This window comes from Colius striatus, chromosome 7, assembly GCF_028858725.1.
Source record: "Colius striatus isolate bColStr4 chromosome 7, bColStr4.1.hap1, whole genome shotgun sequence".
Lineage (NCBI taxonomy): Eukaryota > Metazoa > Chordata > Aves > Coliiformes > Coliidae > Colius > Colius striatus.
Window position 1 is genome coordinate 41,674,009 of NC_084765.1, and position 25,591 is coordinate 41,699,599.

Here is a 25,591-nt window from a genome sequence, read left to right on the forward strand (position 1 = left end):
GGGGGAACCTGTAGACAGGCAGCAGCCCCTAAACCTCCAGAGCATCCAAAGTCTGCCTTTATTTACCCAGACTGGGTCCTGATGAGCTGGGGCTTGGGCAGCCACGCTGGCTGCAGCAGTGACACAGGTCTGAGGAGCGTGTGGCTGCTGCATCACATGCAACCCCAAAGAAAGGAGCTGCTGAGTCCTCATTGTACCTGTGTTGCTGCTGAACCCCACTGCAAAGGTGCTGGAGGTGAGATGAGGGGTAACCCCTTCCTCCTTCAGCTTTCCTCCCATGGCAAGTCCAAAGATGCAGCCCTTTGAGCACCCCCCCACCATGCCTGTGTCCCTGCCTGAGACTTGTGTTTGCTTTTATGGACTCGAATCGGTGAGCACCAGCACACAAGATGACAAGAGCTAAAGCATCTGCAGAGAGAAGTGTGGGGTTGCCCTGGCAAAGCCTCTGGCAGCTCCCTGCTCTCACTGTGCCCACGCAGGAGCTGTGTGGCTGCACAGCTGATGGCCAAAAGGGAGAAATAACACCCCAAAATCTGCAGCTGCCTGTGCTGCATGAGGCCCACGGGGCTCACACAGCCACCATGGCCTGCCAGGCACCCTGCAGCACAGCATCCTCGGCAAGGGCAGCAGCCACTGCCCTCCCAGAGATGAAGCCCACGGCTGAGCCCTGAAAGCAGCTCTACTGCTCCACTCCCTGGCAGCCCTGCACACTCTCAAGCCTGTGCAGCTCCTTTCTCAGGTTAACAGGGCACATTCTGTCAGCAGCTTGCCACCACAGCCCCAAATTGGCACCAGAGCCCCAGACTCTCATTATCTTGATTGGGAAACCATGAGGAAACCAACCCAGAGCTGCTGCATTCAACGAGCCCTCTTACAACCCAGAACCAGCCTGTGCCTTATCACCCCAACCCTCTGCTGTCACCCTCCTCAAAGGGCTGCTGTGGGACACAAACAGGGGCTCAGCAGAAGGGGATGGTGCTCCCAGGGAGAATGGGCAGCCAAAGGGCAAGTTTGGGCAAAACAGCTGGAAATGAGGCACAAACTTCAGCCCACACCTAGGGGGGGACACTCCTGAGCCCTCTCCTGCTTCACACTGCTTTTAATTGACTGTCCCTCTCTCAGAACCACAGTTTGCCACCATGTGTGCAGCTGCAGCCTGGTTCCTCCTAACATCTCACACGTGGGTGATGGCAGCTGTTGGAGGTTGTTCTTTTCTTTCCTATTGTGCCACGAAGCAGCCTGACCTGGGGGAGCATGAGCTCTGCCAGGTGCCACAAAGAGCTCGTGTTCACCCAGCCCTTCAGCCCCTATTTACTGGCCATCAGGAGCACAGGCAGGAGTGGCCCTCTCATACTGCAGCCTACCTTCCTTCCCCAACAAATCCTACTTGTACGGCACTAAAGCGTGACTCAGCTGGGGAGGAGGTTGCCATGGGAATGTCAGAAGCAGAAACCAGGTAGTAAACCATTTCTGCTTTCCTCCTGGGGCTGATGTCATGGCTGCTCCAGGCAGTGAAGCAGGAGGGCAGAAGGGACACGGTTTGTTCACTGAGCAGCAGTTTTGCTTCACGCTGGGACTGCTGAGCCCAGCTGGAAACCCCCTCTGTCTCCTGACCTTCTTGGGAGAGTTTGCTGAGGCTCTGTGCAAAAACAAAAGCTCACTCTGGCTGCTTGGGAACTGCTCAGGTGTGCAGTGGGGATGCCACACAGAATCCCAGCATGGGGGAGGGTTGGGAGGACCCCCCCAGAGCTCATCCAGCCCAACCCCCTGCTAAAGGAGGCTTTCAGCTGTTTGGGAGTCTCACCCAGTATCACAGGTTCTGGCTTGTGACTGCAGAGTGTTGGATGCCAGTAATTCTGGGAGAATTCCCCTGTTACCTTTTGATGGCTCCTTAGTGTAGCTGTGCCCAAACAGGGAACCCACAGGGATGAGCTGCAGCGTCCTGCACTCCTGGCATCAGGAACATCAGCTGCTGAGAACACATCAGCTGCTGCAAACACACCAGCTGCTGAGAACAGTCCAGCTTCTGAAATCAACCCAAAGTGCCTCCAGTTTCACACACAGGGCAGACACATCACTAGAGCATCACTGAGAGTGGAGATGGGATCAGTAAATCCACTCAGCGCTGAGCTGCAGGTAAAGGCAGCCAAAGGAGCCACATGTCCAGACACAGGGGAAACAAAAGGCTTCCAGCAGGGAGAATGAGAGCTGGGAAGGTAACATCCTTCAAATGGAGGCTCATTGGCAATGATTTGTAAAACACACCAGCCAAGAGTCTCTGAGGGGAGAAAATGTGAGGGGTTCTTCCCCAGGACAATGTGGTGTTTCTCTGACTGGGGATTTAAGTGCCACACTCCACCTCTGGCCTTAGCACAGAATCACACTCCTTTATCCCTTTGTCATTCCACAGGCTGGGATCTACAGTTCTTCCAATGAAGCTGAGAGCACAATACAAAACTCTAACTGGCCAATATTCCCCAGTCTAAAGAATCCTCCTCAGAACACTTCACGTGTTTCCAAGACACCCCCAACCTAGTTGATGTTGTATTTACCAGCTACCAGAATATTTGCACTGAGGGAAGAAAGGATGTGTAGCTCAACAAGTTATGCAGCTCCCACCCACAGATACCCCAGGCTGCTCAGCCTTTGCACCAGTGTTCCTACAAAGCAGAGAAGCTAAAGGTGTTTCAATCGTATCAAAAGCGCCACCAAAGCTTCTGCCTGAAGAACAGTCTCCTGTGACTTTCTTAGGGCTTGAACTCACCTGAAATGAGGCATCTGGGGAGGCTTTGGTTGTGGTTTACTGCAGGAGCTGGTGCTCTTCAGGTGGCTGTGGGTTCCCAGCAGCACGATCCAGGACACAGACCCTTATAAAGGGCTGAAGCTCACTCAGTCCCTGGAGAGCTTTTCATGTCAAGCCAATCAAAGGTTTCACCTGGAGCCTTGAGGAGCATCTGGCAGTGACATTTCTGTAATGAGTTACCTCAGGACTGCTTTGAGGTCGGTTTGCAGGTCCCTAAATGCTCTCTGAAAGGCACAAAAGAGCACATGGCTGCTGGGCTGAGCAGAAGGCAGCTCTTCCCAGACACCACCCCAGGCTGCTGCACAGCACAGCTGGTACTCTCATGTCTCCCACCTATCTCAAAGACCCCCAGAGAGCACAAGACAGCAGCTCCTGCAGGTCAGTGACACCTGCCAGTGTCGTGGCCATTGTTTCCCTTGCTGGGTTGTTTCCAAACTCCACAGTGAATCTCCCCTTGGGCCTTGGCCAGAGTCTCACAAACAATTCGTTACTGTCAGCAGGCAGGAGTGCAAGTGTGGCACCTCCATGGCCTCAATGTGCCAAGTGTATGAAATGAGGAGTCCACAGGACAGTGAGAAACCCATCTGGAGATGACATCTCATTTCCTTCTCCACTTGGTAGGAAACCACTGAGCACGTGCAGGAGCCTCGTGTCACCCACAGCATAAACCCACCTCCAGTGGGAACAGCAAGAAAGAAGGATATCATGGAGTGAACATATCCAGTTCTATGTCAGAGCCACCACAGCTTCAATCTTCAGCTCTCCATCCCTGCACCAGACTGTGCTGCAGGCAAGAGCAAGATTTGACAGAAGCCTTCTAAGAACTCAAAGCAAAGGGAAATGGAACTAAACAGCAGGGAAACAGAAATAACAGAGCTCCAAAAGGCTGGCAGCTAGCAGCAGACAATGTAATCATTGCCCAGCACAGCTCCTGAGTAAGAACATATTTCCCAGTGCTCAAATCCAGGCTGGGATGTGTCCTACCAAACCCAAGAGAGAGCTGGAGGAATTGTTGGGGCCAATTTCTCGCTGTGCCATTAGGGCAGAGCATCCAGTGTGGCCTGTAGATAGGAGGGAGTGGAGTTGTCACCTCTTGCAGGCAGATATGGAATAGTACAACTGGGGAAAGCTGAGGGAGCGTTGCTGTGCTTCACTGCACTGCAGCTGATCACTGTCACCTCACACACAGGAGCACAATCCTTTTACAATGGAAACGTTTAATTAGTGGGATAAATACAGAGTCACACAGAACCACAGAGTGCTGGGGGCTGGGTGGGACCTCTAGGGCTCACCCAGCCCCTGCTACAGCAGCTTCCCCTGGCTCAGGGGGCACAGGGACTTGTCCAGGTGGGGTTGGGAACCCCCTGAGCAGGAGCCTCCACACCCTCCCTGGGCAGCCTGGGCCAGGGCTCCCTCACCCCAGCACCAAAGCACTTGCTCCTCATGTTCAAGTGTTTGTGTTCCAGTTTGTGTCCATCACCCCTTGTCCTGTCTCTGGCCACCACAGAAAAAAGCATTGCCCCATCCCCTTGACAAACACCTTTCAAATACATGTAAGCATTGCTGAGCTCCCCCCTCAGTCTCCTCCAGGCTGAACAGCCCCAGGTCCCACAGCCTTTCCTCATAAGAAGATGCTCCAGTCCCCTCAGCATCTTGGTGCCCCTGCCCTGGCCTCTCTGCAGCAGTTCCCTGTCCCTCTGGAGCTGAGCCCAGAACTGGCCACAGGACTCCAGATGAGGCCTCAGCAGGGCAGAGCAGAGGGGCAGCACAACCTCCCTCACCCTGCTGCCCACACTCTTGCTGCCCCCAGGCTGCCACTGGCCTCTTGCCCACGAGGGCACGTTGCTGCTCATGAAGTGATGTGGCTCATACAGTTACATCTGGCCTGGGTGACTAACAAAACTGAGACTTTAGCTCTCAAGGAAAGAGAACAACAATGTTCCAGCTATTAGTACTTCACTATTGCCTTTGGAGTGCTTTCATTGTTGCCAAGATGGGCAGCCTTTCCTCAGCACAGCTGTCACAGCTTGCATTTCACTGGGGGCTGAGACCACGGAGCAGGCTAACCAAAGACCTTGTTTTCCTGGGTTCAGTGAAGCTGCCTCCCAGAGGACAGGGAGATGGAGACAGAGGAGCAGAGGGAGCATCAGGAAAATGATAAGGTCACTCTCACAAATTCTCTGCTCCTTTTCTAGTGCTTTGAGCTTTTGCTGCTGAGATTCCAGCCAGCTCCACGTGCCCCCTGAGATGTGGCCTGTCCAACGCTCTCTGCTGCTCCCTGCAGTGCCTCAATCATTCCCAAGATGGCTTTGCCCAAGGCTTTGCTGTTCCTCCTCCTGAGACTGATGCAACATTCTCCATCCTTCTGCTGGTAGGTTTTGGGTTTGCAAACCTCAGGTGATGGTTCACATCCCTTTTCTTAAAACACCCTTCAAAGATTTCACTGAATGCATTTATTAACTGGCCAGGAGGTGTGTTTTGCTGCTGTGTGGCAGCACTTTGAAGGATGAAGGCTGGCTCTTTTCAGTGCTCTTCTCAGCTGAGGAGACTCAAACACAGAGATACCTGTGTCAGTGTGACGTGTCAGAACTGATGGTGCTGGGGATGGAGCAGGTTCTCATCTCATTGCTCTGCTTTCTAAGGGGGTTTTAGCACAGTTCTTGGGTACCTGGAACCTCAGAGTCCCAGTGGTAGGGTTGGGAGCAGGTGCCATGGGCAAACACTGAGCTGCTGTGCCCTGCCTGGGCACAGTTGAGGTGACTTGCTGCAGAACATCCACTCTTCAGGCTCTTCAGGGTCTCCTCCTCTTTGGCTGCATCTGTGCCTCAGGAAGTTCTTTTGAGATGCTGCAAAAGATCATGAAATCACTTTCAGGTTGTGCAGCCATGGAAATATCAGATGTGTGTTTGCTCACCCTCAAATCAACACAAACCTCAGTACAAATGTACTTTTGGTGGAACAATCATAACTCAAAAGTTGTGCAGCTGTGGCACTGAGGGATGTGGCCTCATAGAACCAAAGGAGGGTTTGGGCTGGGAAAGCCCCTGAAGCTGCTGCAGTCCCAGCCCTGCCCAGCCCAGCACTGACCCCTCAGCACCTCAGCCCCAGGGCTTTGGGATCCCTCCAGGGCTGGGCACTCCCCCAGCTCCTGGGGCAGCCTGGCACAGGGGCTGACACCCCTCTCAGGGAAACAGTTCTGCCTCAGCTCCAGCCTCAACATCCCCTGGAGCAACTGGAGCCTGTTGTCTCTTGTTCAGTGGTGGATGTGGCAGTGCTGCATTAACAGTTGGACTCGATCTTAAATGATCCCCAAACCCAAGCCAAACAATTCTGTGGTGATCCACAGAATCCACTGGTTTCCCACACTCCTTTCTTGAATGGATGAATGATGCAGTGGATTCTCCAGTTCAGTCTGCCTCTGCAGTGAAATGCAGGGTTTCCACAGCATCACAGAGTGGTTTCAGCTGGAAGACACCTTTAAGCCCATCAGGTGCAGCCTTTGTCTCAGCCCTATCAACCACCAGCCCAGTTCCCTAAGTGTGTCCTGCTCTTGAAAGCTGCTTTATGCCCTAAGGAGCCCAGGCAATGTGCAGAGGATTCCTTCCTTAGGAGCTTATTGGTTTGGATAAGATCCCATTGCCCAGCACACTGCTGGATTGTGGCTGTGCAAAGAGAAGGTTCCTACCAGAGACTATGGCACTGGCTGTGTCTGCAGGTGGAGTCTCAGCAGATGAGGATGGGTCAGGCACTACCATTTGTCACACACAAAAGCTAACTTTACTCCTATCAGGACTCCCAGCTCATGGAAGTGACAACGTTCACCAGCCAGTTACTGCACTGGGTTTGGGTTCCAATGAAGACAAACTGCTGCAGAAACAGCTAGGGTGGAATGAGATAACTGTAATCAAAGCATCATTCCTAGTGAGGCCTGGAGACTCCAAGTTAAGGCTGCTGTTTTTAGTACAGAAGCAATCAAACCAGGCCAAGGGGAAAAAAACCCCACCTCAGTGTATTTGTGAATATATGCTCTACAATGCTCACAACTCATAAATTTGCTGCTCCTCTACATGCACCATGTGGGGGAGCACAGAGACTTGCTCAGGTTTCAAAATGTCAAAATGCAACTTGCAAATGAACATTTTCAGCTCCATTTCTCCCTCCTACTTTTCTTTCTCTCCCCCTAGGCAAATGGCAGCAGGTAGATGGTAAAGAGCTGGTTGAGCTGTGTGCTGCACTGCAAGAAATACAGCTACAAACTACCAAACTGGGCAAAAGCCTTTGGAGAGCAATGAATGCACATTCAGGTGTAAAAGCCTCACATAAGGCCTGGCATGTATACACTGTTTTATCATTGGTGGTGTTTAACAGCACAGCACAACTAAGGGAGTGCAGCTTTTGAAGTGCTGTACAACTCTGCAGCATAGAATCACAGCATGGAGGGGGCTGGAAGGGACCTTTAGAGCTCATCCAGTCCAACCCCTCTGCCAAAGCAGGTCCCACCTAGATCAGGTCACACAGGAACGTGTTGTGGTGGGTTCTGAAGGCCTCCAGAGAAGGTCTTCATCACTCTTCTTGATGCCCCCAGGCTGCCATTGGCTTCTTGCCCATGGGGGCATGTTGCTGGCTCATGGTTAGTTTATCATCAACCAGCACTCCCAGGTCTCTCTGCAGAGCTGCTCTCCAGCAGGTCACCCCCAGCTTGTCCTGGTGCATCCTTTAACTTGCATCTCAGAAGCAGCAAAGTTTCCCAACCCTGAGCTATTCTAAACAGCCAAAGTTGGTCACCAGAGCTGCAGTAAAATGCCAATCGAATCCACAGCCTACCACAGGCTTCTGGAGAACACAGAAACCACTTGATTACCTTTGGAAAACATGGCATCAGACATGAACCTTATGATTGTTGTCCTTCTGTCCTCACTGAAATCCTCTCACTGGCGTTGTGTGGCACATCAGGACTCAGTGACACGTTGAAGAACTGCCACTTGGTGAAGTTAATCCTCTTCATGAGGAATGCATAAAGGTTCCACTTTGTACATTTTTAAACTAAATTCAAGCAAGTCTTCCCATACTGGGAGGTTTTGAGGATTCCCCTCTGTCTCCCTTGGCAGGAGAAAGCTGCTCAGTGAGTCCAAGGGCAGCAGAGTGTGGCTTGTCACACACACACAGCACCAAAACAGGGACTCATTAATGACAAATAAACACATCCATATTCCAAACCCCCCTCCTTAAGATTACCTTTGTGTGTTTCACCTTCCTGAAGTCACCCTGCAATGCTGAAAGAGAAAACAAACCCATTTCAGCAACAGCACCAGTCACTCAGCACCGTTTGACAGGTGGGCTCCAGGCTGCTGCGAGAGGGGAGCTGCACAGCTCTGCTGTGACAGAACACAGTGCTCTCTCTCTTTTTGTGTAGTGAGGTTTCCCTTTTTTGTTCTAATGAGGCCTCTGAAACTTGTACAGACCATTTGCTGAGACACAGATTCCCTTCCAAAGCTGGAATGTGCTTTGGAGGAGCAGAACTCCTGAAGACAAAGACAAAATGATTTCTTTTCCCACGTAGCATCTTAACAAAGACATTCTATTGACACATCCTGCCCAGTGGCTCCAGGCAGTCCAACAGCCCCTTGCAGTTCTTGACCTGGACACCATGATGTGTCTCCTTTCATGGAATCACAGGCTGGTGGGGGCTGGAAGGGCCCTGCAGAGCTGCCCCAGCCCCTGCTCAAGCAGGTTCCCCTGGCTCAGGGGGCACAGGAACGTGTCCAGCTGGGGTTGGAAACCTCCTGAGCAGGAGCCTCCACACCCTCCCTGGGCAGCCTGGGCCAGGGCTCCCTCACCTCAGCACCAAAGGAGCTTCTCCTTGTGTTTAAGTGGAACTGGTTGTGTTCCAGCTTGTGCCCATCACCCCTCGTCCTGTCACCTGAGACACCAGAAGAGTGCTGCTCCATCTCTTTAGTATTAAGGAGATCCCCCTGAGCTCAGCCTTCTCTTCTCCAGGCTGAACAGCCCCAGGTGCTCCAGCCTTTCCCCATGAGATGCTCCTCAGATCCTCATAAGATTCCCCAGGCATACCTTTGGAAGTGCTCAACCCAAAAGTTCAGAGGGTCATTTTGAGGGGGACTTATTTAACATGTATAAATATCTAAAGGGTGGGTGTCAGGAGGTTGGGACATCCCTCTTTTCTATAGTAGCCAGCAACAGGACAAGGGGTGATGGGATGAAGCTGGGACACAAACAGTTCCACTTAAATATAAGAAACAACTATTTCAGTGTTTCAGTGAGGGAGCCCTGGCACAGGCTGCCCAGGGAGGGTGTGGAGGCTCCTTCCATGGAGATCTTCAAGACCCACCTGGACACGTTCCTGTGTGACCTGGTCTAGGTGGGAGCTGCTTCTGCAGGGGGGTTGGACTGGATGAGCTCTCAAGGTCTCTTCCAACCCCCACCATTCTGTGATTCTATGACTGACTTCCACCTCAGACCATCAGTTCATCCAAGTGATTTCAGGGTGGCTCCAATGAAAGGTAGCTGCAATTTGCCTGCACCACGCTGTGTGAGGTCAGGAAATCTTCCTGGTCCCTCCTGAGCGATACAAGAGAGCAGCTTTGGGAAAAAAAACACATGAAAAGGTAGTATAAAAGTGAGATCTGATCTTGCAGTGCTAGATAAAGGAGCTGTGCCTGCTGCCACCTCAGCTGTTAACTAAGACATGGGTGAGGAGGAGCAGTGGGAGAGCAAGGGAAAATACAAAGACAATATTGAACCCTGAAGCTCGGTGGTAAGGCTGTGTCAGGGGGAACTGCTCGGCCTCAAAGACTTCAAGTTGTTTCCCACTCTGCCGTGTTTTGGAGACACACAATGTGAAATAACAACAGTCACACAGTTAAAGCCTCCAGGGTTAATCAGGAACCAAGAGGTAGGGGACAGAGCTGCACCTCAGCTGTTAGAAAAGCAAATCTAAATGCTGCAAACCCATTCATTTGCTGGGAAAGGTGTGGGGTTTATTGCTGAAAGAATGCAAAGAAACCTGTGGCTTTCCCCTCAGTTTCACAAGGTCTCACAGCACCTCCACATGCATGTGATAAACAGGGCTCTGTAGCTCTTCCTTCATCTAAAACTTTACTTAGAGACCAGCATCCACAGGAGAAATCATGTTTGGAGCAAGGCTGGAGCTGCAAAGGAAAAGGAATCTGAGCTTTGCTGACAAAGAGCTTTCCTCACATCACCAGATCTGCAACAAGCAAAGGTTTGCAGAGACCAACAGCACCAAGGTTTCTCATTTCCTAATTGAGATGAACAACCCCAATGACTGAAAAGCACTCTGAGAAAGAGAGGGGACAAAAGTACAGCTACACTCCTATTCATACAGTGGGACAATGGGAACGTCTAAGGGATCTCCAAGGGTTTGCAGGGCAGAAAGGGCTCTGGTTGGTCTGTTTGGCCTGTGGAATGGCAAAACCTCATCCCCAAACTCAGCCTGTAAGCCAGGAGATGGAGAGCCTCTCTGGTTCCTACACTGCAATTTGTCATCTCTGGAGGAGAGATGTAAATTGGAAAGAGAGGAAGAGAACCAGGGCTGTCAAGAGGAATATTGATTTGTACTCAGCTGCCTGCTTGAAAATTTCCTCCAAACCTCCCCAGAATAGCAAATTGTGTGGGAGCAGAAGCCTCACTGGCTGTGACAGTGCATCCTGAGGCCCAGAGCCTCAGCAGAAAGGCCTTCCATCCACTGAAACAAAAGATGTTAACACCCTGAGCCCTGTCAGCCAGGAACTCAAAGGCACAGCCATCATATGGACTGACTTTCCTTAAGAAGGAACAAGCTATTTCCTCTCCTCTGTACCAACCAAACCCATTTATAGATGCTACAATCAGGCCAACCGCCAACAGAAAAGAAATATTACAAACTTTGGTGGCATTCTGCTCTTTCCAAATGCTCCTTAAACCTGTCAGCAACAGCCCTACAACTTCCACCATGTGAGGAACAGGGGAACGAGGAAAGGCTCCAGGTAACAATGGCCTTTACCAGGACTATCATGCATTGTGTTCCACTGTGAACAGTGGCTGTTTGAACACAGAATCATAGAATGGTTTGGGCTGGCAGAGCCCTTCCAGCCCATGGGGTGCAGCCTCTGTCCCAGCCCCATCACCCACCAGCCCATTGCCCTCAGTGCAACACCCACCAGCTCTGAAACCCCTCCAGGGACGGTGACTCCAGCAGCTCCCTGGGCAGCTGTTCCAATGCCTGACAGCCCTGGCACCAAAGCCATTCCTCCTCACATCCAGCCTGAACCTCCCCTGGGGCAGCTTGAGGCCGTTTCCTCTTGTTCTGTTGGTTGTTACTGGGGAGCACAGACCCACCCCAGCCTGGCTACAGCTTCAGGTAGCTGTAGAGAGTGAGAAGGTTTCCCCTGAGCCTTTTCTCCAGACTGAACAGCCCCAGATCCCTCAGCCCTTCCTCACCTGAGATGTGCTCCAAATCCTTACCTGGTACTTGCCTCCATGTCCTTCTTGTAGAGAGGGGCCCAAAACTGGTCTTGAAGGTGCAGCCTCACCAAAGCCAAGTCCAGGGGAATGATCCCCTCCCTGCTCCTGCTGACAGCCCTGTTCCTGAGCCAGGATGCCCTTGGCTTTCTTGGCCGCCTGGGCACACGGTTGGCTCCTGTTCAGCCACTGCCAACCAGCACTGCCAGGTCCCAGCACAGATTCATTCCAGTTCATTCAACCTCTGTGCAAGAGTGTAAGGTTTTTGGTCTTGACTAGCAAGCTATTGCTCAGCAAACAATCTGAGAGAGAAAGGTGGTTTATGCAGAGTGACAAACACCAGCAGCAGCTTCCTGCAGGCTCATGTACCCTTAACCATCCTCTGAACAGACAGACAGAGCCAGTCTCCCCTGTACCTGCTCCTTCTGAAGGTTAAAGAGCATTTGTGATAAAGTCTTGATTTAAGCAAGATTAGGAACCCTAATGTGAGTGATCACTGCCACACATCACTGCCCTGTCACTAGGCAAATGCCTGGGGTCTGGGGCAGGACAGCAAAGCAAACAGCAAGCTGTGAAAGGAGAGAGGATCATGTGAAAGGAGAGGGAACCATTTGAAGAAACAGGGAGAAAATGCAATGAAGAAACCCTGGAGTGTTAAAGCAACATCGGTCACGGGAGACAAGGACTGAGAGGAGGAGATGGGCCCCTGTCACTCACCACTTTGAGCTCTGCCTCGCTTGGTGGCAGGAAAGCTCAAGCATCCACACCAGATTGCTGCCTTAAGTGCTGCAGAAGAGCTATTTCGGCTTGCTGCTTCCCTAAATAGGTGAACATGATGTTCCTTTAGGCCCCTCATGATGTGATGGAGTACCAACCCTGAACTGGAACTGAGGGGACGTAGCAGTATGTGTGTAAGCACACAGAGGCCCTTCCCATCACCTTTTAAACACAAGTATTGGCAAACACTGAAAAGAATGTCTCCACTGCCACTGGTTGCAGTGGCACAATGTCAGTCCCTTTAACCTTATGTTGTGTACTTTAATTAGAAGAGGAACTGTGTATGTAGCTGAGCAGGTGAGCATCCCAATTATGGATAACTTTAATGCTTCTTGCCTGGTTTTATACACTCAGCAACATGAATAAAGCAAAGCACAAGCCATCCCACTCCCAGGGAGCACACGGGCACAGCAGCAAGACAGACCGCTCACTGCCCATGGGAGGGGTGGCTGTGCCCTGGCCCCTTTACCCAGGCCTTGCATCACCCTCGGGAAACCTCAGGCTGGGGGGGTTTTGGGTCAAAAAGTAGTAGAACAGCCACTGCTGGGAAACACATGGGTGAGCCACTGCTGGGCAGCAGAAGCGCCCTGCTCCTGGCCCCCTCGGGCCTCCCCTTTCCAGCCTCCCTGTCACAGGCAGGGAGCTGGGCAACACACCATCTCCAGTGCTTCAAACATGAATACAGGCTATTTAAATCTTCAGATGGTTTGGGTTGGAAGAGATCCATAAGTTTACTCTGTTCCAGCCCCCTGCCATGGGCAGAGACACCTTCCACCAGCCCAGGCTGCTCCCAGCCCCATCCAACTGCCCTTGAACCCCTCCAGGGATGGGGCAGCCACAGCCTCTCTGGGCAGCCTGTGCCAGAGCCTCAGCACCCTCACAGGGAAGAGCATCTTCCAAATCTCCCCTCTGTCAGTTTGGAGCCATCACCCCTTGTCCTGTCACTCCAGATCCTTGCACAAAGCTCCTCTCCCACTTGCTTGTCAGCCTTTAGGGACTGGAGGCTGCTCTGAGGCTGTGCCCTTCAGAAACACCCCAGGCATGTACTGACTGACCACCCCACTCCCCAGGTACTTTTCACTGTGCTTTTGGAGGGACTTTGGCCAAGGAGTCAAAATAACCCTGCTACCTATGGGTAGTGTGGCAAGGCTTACTGTGTCCCAGTATGTGCCAGGGGTGTGATGGGGGGAAACCTGGTATCACTTTTCTACTGCAGCTGCTGCTGTGGACAAAGACACCCAGGTCCCAGCCCACCAGACTGGCTTGTATGTTAAAATGACCAAATGATACTGCTCATCATTAGCTACTGCTTTTAAAGTGATTGTTCTGGTTAACATTCCCTTTAGGAATTGAGGGTGAATTCGAGGTGGCTGCAACCTGTTATCAAATTGAGAAGGATTTACTGCAGCAATAATCCAGCTATGAGCCCTTACCCACAGACACCCACTAAGGAAGGTCCTGAAAGAGTTTTGAACTAAAAAGGGGCAGCAAGGAGAGTCTGAGGTTGCTCATTCCTACTACTTCTAGCAGTATTCCTCTGGTCAAGTAAGGTAATGTACTTGAAACACTTAAATAAGGTCACTGTTGTGAATGGTTACAAAAGAAAAGGCAGCTGGAAGAGGAGGAATAAATCCTGGATCATCTCAGCATGCCAGAGAAGCAGCCTTCACACAGAGTGCCCCAGAGCTGCTGCTTTACACACCACCAGCACCACGTTTTCACCTTCCCCAGAGGGACCCCGGGAGCACGCTCTAGGGAAAAGGTCTCCACTGCTCCTCGTAAAGAAGCCACAGCGCTCTGTCCAGCTTCACTGGCACTTCTGGCTGCCACTTTTGTGGCATGACACAACAGACTCCAATAGCAAAGGCCAGAAAGACAAGAAAATGATGTGTACTCCTCCATGTGAAGTGGAACAAAACCTGCCCCCGTGAACGCGAGGTGCTCCTCACGACAGACGGTAGAATTTGCCTGTTGCAAGGGGGAGAGAAGGTGCCCAAAGGGTGTCAAAACCAAGCTTTCTACTGGGTAGCCTCAGCAAGTTTGGCCCAGAGGGGGAAGCACGTGGCAAGAAGGGCTGGGCTGCTCTCCAGGCAGCCCTGGCTGCAGTAGGTGCTTTGGCAGAGAACAATGGACCGCGAGCATCTATCTTTCAAGAACAGTGGGAACCAGATCTGGAAGACATTAGCAACAACTGACAGGAGAAAGCAGTCAGTGGGTACTGGGAAAAGATGTCATGGTGCAGAGAAAGCTGTCTGTGCAGAGTGGCAGGATGCTCAGCCTCTCCCACTGAGGAGCTATTTCTGGGCCTGGGAAGCAATCCTCTAGAGGGAGTCAGCAAATTGTTTAAAGGATCTTCCTTCCCCTTTCAGTCTGATGGTAGCAAAAGGCCAAGGGACCACGAGCCCATTCCACAAAGGAAAATAGTAATTAAAGGACTTATCTTCATTAACTGAGGAATACTGAGAGGACAGCAGAGGCCAAAGGCTCCCAGAGCAAACCAGAAAGGGTTACTCACGGCGAGGCGCGGGCGAACCGGAGCCACGGGGAAGCCTCTCCTGGGAACTTCAAAGGAACACACTGTCACCTGTCAAAGAGATTTTGAGGAATCAAATCCAGGAGAGCTTTTAGGGATGAAAGGCTTGCAGAGAGAGGGCCCGAGTGAGGAGAGGCAGAGCACAGCGAGGGTTGGGAGGCGGAGGGTGAGCCCGACCCTGAGCTGTGTGCATCAGCACTTCCCAGCTCCTGCCTCTGCCACCAGATCCAGGAGTAAATATTTCATCAGGGAGCAGCAGAGCCAACTCCACACCACTGCTTGCTGGGGGAAGCATTGGAAATCACTTTCAATGGGGAAGTTATTTTAGACCCTTTAACAGCGACAGCCCTTGTAAATCACCGGGGAAATGCAGCCTCTGGGGTCGGGCTGCTCCCTCCCCTCCCAAAAGTCATGAACAATTTCATGATGTGCAGGATTTATTACCCCCACTTTGACAGGACACTTTTAACCTATTCCCAAGTGCATGGCTGTGATGTCAGGGACACTCTGGAGCCGTTTCTCTCCACGAGCAGCCCCACAGAAACCAACATGTGTGAAACGGGCTTTCTGCTCCAGGAAAATGCTACTTGGGGGGGTTTGGGCTTTGTTTCTGAAGAGAGAGAGAGACAAGATCTGAATGAGGATGAAAAGCTGATATTGCAAAACAGAAAACACATGGGAAAAGGAAAGTTTGCTTTCAGAGCTTCAAAACAAGTTGAGTGGAACATTCCTTTCACTTTGATGCCTGCGTTTCAAACCAGGAGAACACACACTGGCACGGCTCCCCGCCTGCAGCTCTTGCAAGGGTGGTCCTGGGCTGGGAGCAGCAGCCAGGGCTGGCATGGAGGGGCTTCAGGTAGCCCCTGTGAGCGCCTCCTGCATGCCAACACCACAGGCACCATGAAGGAAGCGCTTCAGAGCCTCCCAGCGCTGCCCCGTGGCCAGCTCTGCTCTGCCGTGTGTCCCAGCTCCTCTGAGGTGCCAAATGCAGCACCTGGCTGAACTGCTGAAATAGGAACTGCCTCAAAAGAGCAAACCCAGCATCAGCTGAGGGCTGAAAGGCCAAAAAAAGAGACCCTTTATGCTATCAAATAGAAAATGAGGTGGGAAAGGCAAATCAAAACAGGCTTTTGATTGATGTTGAAGATTTTTACCGCTCCCCCCAACACCACTGAAACTTCAAACACATCCACTTTGAAACCAGATGCTTTGATATGGAACTTCTACCCAAACATTTCTGCCTGTTCCTGTTTAGTGCCTCAACCAAAGCAGGGAGAGCTCGATCCCAAGAGGCTCCTCTACCAGCAAAGCAGCTGGAGTGAAGATTGCAGCCACCCCAGACAAAAGACTGGACATTTTACTGCATTCCTCTCAAAACACAGCTCCTCTATTTTTTTCTTGTTGAGAGAGTGGCAGCTCAGGCTCTGGGCTGCCTTTCAGTTCACTTCAAATACAGCTCATTTAGCAATGTAGGCTCAGCCCTTTAAACCAAGCCTCAGCCTGAGATGAATCAGGCCTGACACTGCTGTCAGGTGGCAGCAGCAGACGGAGCGCAGCAGCTCTCCCAAGGGCCAGGCACAGCAGCACTTCTGGTGGGTTTGGAGAGCTGGAAACCAGAAGGAACAGACTGAGGTATTTCATGCTGGGAAGGCCACACTGGGGGCTGTGGGCTGGCACATTACCTCTGCAGGCAGACAGAGGGAAGCTGGGGGTCTGGGCTATCATGGTGGGACACCCAGCCTCTGCTTCTCCCCACGAGCATCCAGTGAAGCCCCCACCACCACACAGCCCAGCACCCATCTGACCCCCCTTGCTCTGGAAGGGGAGCTTTCTTCTACTGTCTGCTTTGCAGCAGTGGGAATGGATTCAGAAATGACTTCCCAGGAACAATCCATGTGTCTCTCTCCGTGGCTTTTCCACCTCTCCCCGCTGGGTGCTCGGCTACCAGAAGCGATGAGCCAGACAAAGGAGGTGCCAGCTTCTTCTGGGTGGCAGCTCAGCATGGTGGGGGTGGCAGGGAGCTCCCCAGGAAGAGTTACCCCCGTGCTCACCCACTGACAGTGCCCCTCCTCAGTCATCACCCATCAAGACAGCCCCAACAATACCCCTTCTGCATGCTCCTACGACTGCTTTGACTGTGGTGCACATGTAAATCCCTGCTTCCTTAAACCTATAGCCCCTCTTCTTCCCTCAAACAAAACCCTTCAGCAAAAAGAAGCCCACCCCTAAAAATCCCAACCAAAACCTACACCCACTTCTTACCACAGCATCTTGTCCCCACTCCTCAGTTTGCTCTGGTTCAAGGGAAAGGGTATTACGATGCATCTTACCAAACACACCCCACCTTAGCATGACGTGATTAGCAGGAGCAAGGGGCTGCCTGTGCACAGGCTTTGTACCAACACAACCAGCTCCATTTGTTTGGAAACAAACACAGTTCATTCATCAAACTCCCTAGTACCAGTGTAATTAGATTAGTATAAACTAACTGATCTAGCTGATGGAATCACTTAACTCCTGTGCTTAAATGCATGCATAATTGTGCTTCAAGCATCTCTGAATCTGACAAACATATGCCTGACATTTTTCAAGTGCTGGTAAAGAGTATGTTCAAATGAACCCCTCAGAGATCTTCAGTCTAAATTAGGAATGTGAGCTAGCAGGAACACAGAGATGGCACTAAGTTCCACCAGATACCTTCAGGCCTCAAGCCTAACCATTTGCCTGTGCTCACCACTTCTTGCAAACAATTCTGTGTTGATAAGCAGAAGGATTTGTTAGGGATCAACTGGTATTATTTCAAAGCTCTTGGGAAATGGGTTTCCTGGGACACAGAGGGAGTTCCCAGGCACAGCTCTTGCACCTCAGCCAGACCCCACTGCAATGCTCCACCTAACCATCTGAATTCCTTTTCTCGTCCCTCCCTGCTACTTGACTAAGCTAGTGCCTGCTACTAACAAAGCTGCTGACAGCTCTCACTTCCCTGCCAGTCGCCACCAAGCAAGCAATAGCACAAGAGACACTCTTGAGAGCCTGCTTTGGCCAAAACAGACATGGCAGAACAGAGTGAAGCTTCCATAAAGTGTGACAGAGGGCAGAGAAACAGCCATCACCTGGCAGGGCTGGCAAAGACAAGGTTTTTCTGAACAACAAGCTGGTTCTACTCACACAAGGTGTTCTGGAGCCTGTATCTTATGGCCCTTTCTTCTCACACCTCCTGACTTGATATATTCCCAGAGCTAGGAGCCCCTCAGTCACCTCACGGTGGTCAGGGAGGCTGGGAAAAGCACTGGACAAAACACCTTCTCTTGCAAGTGGGCTTTGAGACCAGCTGCAAAAGCAAGGATCTGGAGAGGGCCTCAGCTCGTTACCCAGGGGTGTCATTCTGGGCTCCCCAGCACAAGGCAGTGGGGGACTTGGCCTAGAGTGAGTCAGACGGTCAAGGAGCATCTTTCATTTAAGGAGAGGCTGAAAGAGCTGGAGAACAGAAGGCTCAGGGAGACCTCACCAGTGTGTAGAAATACCTGATGGGAGGGGATGAAGATGAGGGAGCCAGACTGTTCCCAGCAGTGCCCAGTGAAAAGAGGCAACAGGCACAAATTGCTTTTCTGAATGAAAGTGTGATCTCCAGAACACAAACACCAGAACCCTTGTTTTGTTTCATCCTGTGGGAGTGGTCAGACACTGGAGCAGGCTGCTCAGAGGAAGCGGCTGCCCAGATGGGCTGTGGAGGCTCCTTCTCTGGAGACATCCCAACCCAGCTGGATGAGTCCCTGTGTGCCCTGCTCTGGGTGGTGCTGCTCTGGCAGGGGGGTTGCACTGGCTGAGCTTTGCAGGTCCCTTCCAGCCCTTCAGATTCTGTGATTCTGTGTGGTTCTGACATGACACAGTCCTGGACAACCTGCTCTGGTAAACCCTGCTTCAGCAGAGGGGTGAGCTACCTGATCTCAAGAGGTCCCTTCCAACTGCAATGGTTCTGTGATGGGAGTCCCATCAGTGAATTCTCTGCAACTCAAACTCCACTGAGGGGGAATAAAATGGAATGACAAAGTCTCAAACCATTACCAAGTTCCTGTGCATTACTCAGCCAAAAATAACCCGAGGGGGGGACAGACACCTTCTGGTCAGCAGCACTGGCTCCATCAGAGAAGCCCCAGTGATTCATCTGGCAATACCAAGTCAGCTAGCTATGGACTTGCAGCTGGAGAGGAGGCAGCAGTGAATGCACAGAAATGTTGTGGAGCCACAAAACAAGATCTGTGACAGAGAAAAGTCATCCTAGACATCCTCAGCTTCTTATGGCAGCCCCACAGCACTTCCCAGGCCGGGTCTGATCCCCAGACTGGTATTTGCTGTATGAACTGTCTCAAGGATGAATAAAACAAAGATATAGCAGAAGTATGTTCTTCTACATCAGCCCCTTCCTCAGAGCCACTGGGCCTAGGCCTGTTCCCTGTCTTTACACAACCTGCAGCAGCCAGCTTGAGCTCACCAGGGTGAGGGAGGCAGTGCAGATGCACATCCACATCCCTCTTCCTCTTTGGGGTGTGTGTGGGGATAATACCAAGGAAAGTTATGGTATAAACCAAGAATCTCAGTCTGAGGTTAAGCCCCAAGTCCCAATTACCTGTGATACAACTCAGTAATTTCCAGGCACACCTCCACCACAGCAAAGCAGGAGGTGCCTTACCAGCACAGTGACAGCTGGCTTCAGAATGTCACCAGCCTGCTTGGCTACACCATTACAGAAAACACCTTCATCACAAGGTGTCTGTACACTACAGACACTCTGCTCTCTCCACACAGGCTGAAGGCAACATGCTTAATGCAAATGCTGAGAGCCTGAGGTGGGTCTCCATCCTGGATCACAGAATCATAGGGGTTGGAAGGGACCTTTAGAGATCATCTAGTCCAACCCTCCTGCAGAAGCAGGTTCAGCCAGATCAGGTTGCTCTAGGAACTCCTCAACAGGGGCTTTTAACACATGGTACCTTCAGGAATGAGGATCTTAAATGCCTGGAAGTCTTTGGACAACACAAGCAGCCTCCAGAGCAGGCATGCACAGTGAAAGGGGAACTCAGCCTGCTCAAAGAAAAGATTCATTTAGGGGAAAGGTCTTAAAGGTTTGTGGGGTTTGAGGCTTTTTTGTTCAGGTTGGGAATGTTCCTGACATACCCTCAGAACATAAGGTGAAGTGGGACTAGTTACACTTGTTTACAAGGAAAAACCCCTCTTCCTGCCTGCTGAGATCTTACACTGGATGCTGAGCTTTTCTCTCCCATGGGGTACACAGAGCCAGGATCCCAGAGAGGTGGTAGCAAAATTTGTTCTGCAGAGGAAATTGCTTTACTACAGGTGGCTTAAAATTATCTGGTTTCTATTTATGTTCATTAACTCAAATATCTGGGGAGAAGTAACGTTGGCTGAGACTTTAACTCCTTGCCTTTTCAAGCAAAGCTTTCCCAAGCTGACAGTTCCCCACCTTTGAGTTGTCCACTCGAGTCTCCCAACAGGAAAAAAAACCACACCCCAGTAAGCCACATTTCTGCAAAGATGAAGAGGATTTCTTTTCCATCCTGGTATTCAGGCATCATGGCAAACATCATTCAAAACAATCATAACCTACACACCCCCGTCCCCATTCTGCTCACAAGCAGGAACAGCAGTGTCTTGAGAAACATCCCCAGTAAGAAGAGATCACAAAGGACTGGGAGAAACCATGAAGTGAAAGATTTTAGAAGGAAGAACAATCCCAGAGCTTTCTACTTACCTGATTTCCCAGACATTGAGTTCTTCTTGTTCCCCAGCCCCACCCCTCCCAGTTTGAAGCTCTGCATCTTAACCAGCTAAAAGCTATTAAACAGTCAGAGAATTAGCTTTGGACCCATGTGTATATTAGAACATCTGAAGGGAAATTAAGCAAATAATCACTTTTTATTCAGAAGCTTAACTCAATTTTAATATTAGAAGAGTGTTACTTCTTTCCAGTCCCACCAGTTTGCCCAGAACCTCCACCCCATTAAACTCGCTTGGCAAGCTTTTGACTGGCAACACGTTTCCCCAATGAAAGGCAAGTTTAGAACTACTTCATCATGGGCATTCTTCAGCAGACTGTTCCTGAGAGCATTTCACAGCCTGCTGAGGAGTCCAGGAGCTGATTAATGCTTCCTCAGGTACGACACATTCCTGATGTATGCCTGTAACCCCTTTGGGGGAGATAAGGCTGCAAAGTCACATCTGGAGAAGAGTGTTTCGCAGAGATGGCTCTGTCCCTCTCCTCCTGCTGTTTGCTCCTGTTTGAGTACTATGGCTAGTCCCTCAAAGCTTTTTGCATTTATTGTCTGCCAGAGATGAGTATCAGTGGAACAGCAGACTTTGTGGAAAGCAGCTCTAACTACTGCTACTGCTTTTGGATTTTCTAACCATCACATTACAACACAGCCCAGCCAGTTATTTCTGCTGAGGAGCAACACAGCTGCAAGCCAGGGAGCACCAGGAAAAAGAAGCTTCAACAGAAAAGCTTTAAAAGACATTAATAAATAATATTAAGGTCAGTCAGAAACACCTTCCTTTGATGCAAATTCCAGAGGCTATGAATCCCTCCCCATCAAAATTCATGCACACTGAGGATATCACCTTATTAGCTACTTCCACTTCTTAAGATCAAGCAGAGCTGGCACCATGCACACTGGGCTCTACAGGCACAGCCCCTAGGCAAAAAGACAAAGTCTGCCTCAGGATACATGTTACTAACTGCACAAAAGATGAACAAACTCGGTTTCTAGAAATCCAGAGACCCAGAAACCCAGAGGTCAAACCAGAAGACCCTGGAAACTGCAGAGGATAGGGCCAGAAAGCGTTAATGCTAACAAAGTCTTGCTACAACACCTTTTTTTGTCAGGCAGCAAGTTAAAAGCAGTTTACCCCAGGTGACATTCAGCAGTCAGGCATGGCCATCCGCACAAAGAGGATTCTTTTGTTGGTGGTTTGGGAATACTTGACCATGTACATTAGACAATGGTTTCACGTCAGGGCCAAGCCGTGGCCAGGCTGACAGTGGAGTCACACACTCACCTTGAAGCAAGAATAAATGGAAAGGTTAAAAACACTGTGGCACTTGGTGGCTGCTGTTGGAAAGACAGGCTGCTGTTTACATACACACTTGCTGTTTGTTCTTTCACCTTGGAAGACAGGCTACAATGTGTTCACTGCTATTAATGAAGGAAAACCTCAAGAAGCTGTATGCTCATTGCACCAAAAAAGGCTTCATAAGGGCAGCTAGTGGTAAGTTAACCCCTAACCAGCCAGTTCTCACAGCTTCACCTGGGAAAACCACCTTTACTACTCACTACTACAGGGTATTCCCTGCAAGTGCAGTCACAGATGACTGGAGCTCAGGAACCAGCAGGTAGTGGTGATGTGCCCCCCTCGTTTGAACACGTTCCCACTGTTGCCTTCCCAACGGCAGCACATTTTCCTGCCTCCAAGTTTAGCTCCTGGGGAGAGCAGGTGAGGAGGGCAGCAGGATGGACAAAGACCACTTGCAGTCCCTTCTGAGCAGTGGGGTTTTCATTTGCTCTGCTTCATCAGTGGCCATCTCTTCATTGTTTCACTTGCTGGTGAGCCTGCTGCACCTGAAGATGTCACAGTCAGGTTTTGGTCACGGTGATACCAAGGATATGGGCCCTGCTCCTTCTGCTCCACTTTTCCTTGGCACATCTCATTCCAGTCCTCTTGAGACAACCTGGAAATCCTCAAGTGGTTACTGCTTTCCTGCTGAAGTAGTGGTATCTGTCAAAATGCAAACATGAGCTTTTCCTCAGCCTGTCTCCTGCTCTCCAGGATGGAAACCCCCCAAGGGTTCTGGCACAGGCTGACAACAAGGAGACTATTCAACTTCAGGATCACCCCACTGAAAGGAACTAAGGTGGACAGTAAAGTACAACTCAGGGATTTGCAAAGATTCCAGATTAGAGGTGATCAAATCACCACAGAAAGAAACTGTAAAACTATGAGAGGGCAGGACTGATCCACTGGAGCCCTGAGGCCAGGTGGGCTTGCCTGTACCAAACCCTCAACACATCAAGGATACGACTTGCCAGAGGGGTTGCCAAGGAGATAATCACCAAGGAAGACAGCAACACTAAACACCTCATTTCTTCCTCAGTTTCCCCAGGTTAACAGGCCATTAACACTCCCTTCTGATCGATTGTGCTGGAAACCTGAGGGTCCACACCCCCAGTCGGGCTGCAGGGGGATTCTGTGAGGGCAGGATGAGGCCATGAGAAGAGGTGGTGAGAACTGAGTGAAGGAGATGGTTCCTGACAAAGGGAACAATGTATGTTTGCATCTAATCAAGACTTGAAGGGAGTGCCCACACTTTTTAATTAACACACTCAATGAGCTTAATGTAACAGGAGCTTTTGGCAGGAATCTGAAGGACAACCTCTTTAAATAGCTAAATGCAAGCCATGCTCACCCCCAGGTACTTCTGCACTCCTGCCCCTCTCTCCTGGGGACTTTTTTGGGGGGTGAAGCTTAGATATTTCTGGAGTACAACATTGCTCCATGACTCTCAAGGGAATTTGTGACTGAAGCAGCTCTTTGTAGGAAAACAAAAAAGTCATTGCAATATTCAAGTAGTAGCTCTCTTTGTTTAGACTCATTTGTTAGCCTCAGCTTTAAGCCCCCCACTCATGTTCCCCTTGCATTCAGAGCTGCTGAGTAAAGGCATGTTGTGAGTATCTGTAGAAGGAAGCTGGAACAAGCTGAAAATGAAAATCAAGGGAAAGATGTTTTGCTGGTGTCTGTGAGAAAAGTTGGTCAGCCACTGTCTTCACTGTAGAGGAACAAAAAGCCACCTTCAGCACCCATCCCTAGCTTGTAACCAATACATCAGAATCCCTCCCTTTTACCTCCCAGGATGAAAAACCATAGGTGACTTGTTTCTGTCACTGTACTAATAGCTTTCCTGGTACTAGAACTTACCTTTAATGACCTGTATGCAAAGATGCAGCTTGAAATATGTGACCACATCAGAGTGTTTGAAGAGCTCACAGACCTACTAATGAACCCAACCATTGTCACCAACCTGCGGGCAAATTAGATCCATGTGCAGTAAAACAAGTATAGCTCACCTGCATGCAGGAAAGCTCCATTTGCAGGGATGGTCATCCCAAACAAGCAGATCCATTTGGTATGCAGCTCTACACCCCTGCACATCCACCTCCAGCCCTCCTGCAGTTGCAGAATGGGAGCTTTTTACCTCAGATGAAGACCCAGCTCTCTCTAAGCACACACTCTCATTCAGGCTAGCTGGCATTCCTTTGCTGTAGTCAGATATCCCCATAGCTGCCAACTGGATTTAGTATGCTTTCACACAGATGAATTTGAGTTTCAGACACCTGACTGTCCTGTGGAACTGCCTTGGGAAAAGCACCCCAAGGCTGGCCACAGAATTTCCATGTATTTGGAAATGCAGCTCGACCTGCTCTGCCCATAGCACAGCGATTTCCAGAGCTCTCGACTACCAGAAGAACTTCACATGTTAATAGAACACAACCAACCATTTCCTATGGTTCTCTACTCATCAGGCTGAAGTAGGAAAGCAAATATTTTAAGGGACAATTATAGAAAAAGTACATTTTCAAGACTGCTGCAAAAACAGCAGAAGGAGGCATAAGGAAATGAACAAGGTTCCATCGGTTTGTGTTTTCAAGAAAGGAGCCATTCAGGAAGCATGGAAGAAAGAAGAAGGGATCTTATTCCTCTCCTCATGGGGCTTTTAAATATACACAACAGATTTGAGTTTTCAAAAAGAATAATGCAGCACATGAGCAGTAACACCACCCAGAGCCTCAGAGCATAGAATCACTGAATGGAGAGGCTGGAAGGGACCTTTAGGGATCATCCAGTCCAATCCCCCTGCAGAAGCAGCTCCCACCTAGACCAGGTCACACAGGAACATGTCCAGGTGGGTCTTGAAGAGCTCCTGAGAAGGAGTCTCCACACCCTCCCTGGGCAGCCTGGGCCAGGGCCCCCTCACTGAAACAGCTTTTCCTCATGTTTAAATGGAACTGTTTGTGTTCCAGCTTCATCCCATCACCCCTTGTCCTGTCACCAGATACAACTGAAAAAAGTGCTGCCCCAGCCTCCTCACACCCACCATTTAGATATTTGTAACTGTTAATGAGGTGCCCCTGAGCTCAGTCTCCTCTTCTCCAGGCTGAACAGCCCCAGGTCCCACAGCCTTTCCTCACCAGGAAGATGCTCCAGTCCCCTCAGCATCTTGCTAGCCCTGCCCTGGCCTCTCTCCAGCAGTTCCCCATCATGTCCCTAGCTCATCTCCAAGCAGACATTCCATTCAGAAGACACCCAGAACACTGAGGCAGTTTGTAGAGCAGAGTCAGAGCACTGCAGAAGGAAGGGGAATGGTCAGAACTTGGTTTCAGCGCCGTCCGCTCCAGCGGGCGTTTGGCAGATGTGACTAAGCAGCCAATTTGCTGCTAGGTAAGCAAAGAACTGCTGATCCTGACTGTACAATGCTCAACTCCAGCACACAAGAGGGTGAACTGTGGATATTCTGTGGAGCTCATTTGATTAAACCACTGACTCTTTCTGTAACAGCACTCTGTGAAGGAGAAGCACTTCCATTTACACAAACTTCAACAGAAAGGGGAATCCACGATCCCTGTGAAGAAAAACAAGCATCCAGGGCCCAGCCAGCCTGCTGCTTTCTGAAGTCTTTTTATGCTGAGAAGATGACAAAGCCTTTTGGTATACTCAATATTTAATATTCACCACTCAGTCCCAGGGTTTGCTTTTCTCACACTTGTTTTCCAAAGCCTGCACCAGCAGTCCTGCACTCCAGCTGAGTAATAACAACAAATCCTTCCTCTTGTTCTACTTGGATCTTTTCAGTCCCCACTGGCTCCAGTACTGGCATAGTTTGCTCCTTGCCCATTGCAGCACTCTGAGACTGTGAGTGGAAGGGATGG

General features: G+C 50.5%; 1 long non-coding RNA gene across 1 annotated transcript; it reads right to left on the reverse strand.

Moving 5' to 3' along the window:
* Nucleotides 1-4,032: 4,032 nt before the first annotated feature.
* On the reverse strand, nt 4,033-14,647 carry LOC133625769 (uncharacterized). Its single transcript, XR_009819068.1, has 3 exons — nt 14,577-14,647; nt 8,039-8,076; nt 4,033-5,649 (listed from the first exon to the last, which is right to left on the reverse strand). It is a non-coding gene; the product is annotated as an uncharacterized LOC133625769 (long non-coding RNA).
* Between the last annotated feature and the right edge of the window lie 10,944 nt (nt 14,648-25,591).